This window comes from Austrofundulus limnaeus, unplaced genomic scaffold (assembly GCF_001266775.1).
Source record: "Austrofundulus limnaeus strain Quisiro unplaced genomic scaffold, Austrofundulus_limnaeus-1.0 Scaffold167, whole genome shotgun sequence".
In the NCBI taxonomy this organism is placed as follows: Eukaryota; Metazoa; Chordata; class Actinopteri; order Cyprinodontiformes; family Rivulidae; genus Austrofundulus; species Austrofundulus limnaeus.
The window spans coordinates 81,047-82,493 of NW_013952569.1; positions in this window are offsets into that span (position 1 = coordinate 81,047).

Consider the following 1,447-nt stretch of genomic DNA (forward strand, 5'->3'; position numbering starts at 1 on the left):
AAGATCTGATTAACTAAACCTAAACAAGAAGATCTGATTAACTAAACCTAAACATATACGTCTGATTAACTAAACCTAAACAAGAAGGTCTGATTAACTAAACCTAAACAAGAAGGTCTGATTAACTAAACCTATCCAAGAAGGTCTGATTAACTAAACCTAAACAAGAAGGTCTGATTAACTAAACCTATCCAAGAAGGTCTGATTAACTAAACCTAAACAAGGAGGTCTGATTAACTAAACCTAACCAAGAAGATCTGATTAACTAAACCTAACCAAGAAGATCTGATTAACTAAACCTAACCAAGAAGATCTGATTAACTAAACCTAATCAAGAAGGTCTGATTGATTAAACCTAACCAAGGTCTGATTAATTACAACTAACCAAGAAGATCTGATTAATTAAACCTAACCAAGTAGTTCTGATTAATTAAACCTAACCAAGAAGATCTGATTAACCAGACCTGAGCAGATGCTGCTGTCAGGAACATCAGCTGTGGGTGGGACCTTCCTGCCACTCCTCGCTCACAGCAGCTCTGATCTAACAGTGGGAGGTGGGGTTGGGTGTGGGGTGGGGGACAGATGTGAACCTGCCTCAGAAAACAAGAGGAACAGGAAGTCCCAGGACATCACCTGGTGAGGGTCCACACTCAGACCTGATCCGGCCTGAAACCCACGGCCCACATCAGGACCCCTGTGCCTGATCCTGCTGCAGGTCCAGCTCTGAGCCTGGAAGCACGGACAGGAAGTCGTTCTTTCTGAAAGTGTTTATTATTTCAGGAGGAATCAGACTGGAAGCTTTAAACACGACTCCCAGCCACGCAGCAGGAGAGCGGACATGTTGGAGGCGGAGCAGCTGCTCCACAACAACACAAAGAAGAGGATTTGTTTTCCACAGTTACAACCTGCAGCGCCTGCTTGTTATCTCCATAAACACATCTTAATCTATCAGATAATCCCTGTGTGGAGAACAAGCTCCTCCAGCAGCAAATATCCTAAATATCCTCCGTTCTGTTGTTCCAACTGCAGACAGACACAAGGAGTGACCCCTGAGATCAAAGACATCCAGGCACCGCTCTGAGAGTCCTGTTTCACTTCCTGCTGTTGACATGTTGACTGTTCCCACCCCCTGCTGGGCTCGGTGCTGCTTCCAGAGGAGGGTTCCATCTCAGGCCAGGCTGTCCTCTAACAGACACACCTGTGTCCACTTTACTGCTTTCACTCAGTGTGTGTGTGTGTGTGTGTGTGTGTGTGTGTGTGTGTGTGTGTGTGTGTGTGTGTGTGTGTGTGGTCACTAAGACCACCAGCTAAGGCCTGACGAACACTGACAGCAGCTGGTCACGTGTGTTTGGTTACATGTAGGCGACAGCTGCTTACATTCTGTAGTGACTGAAAGTGACAGCTGGGTAACACACACACACACACACACACACACACACACACACAC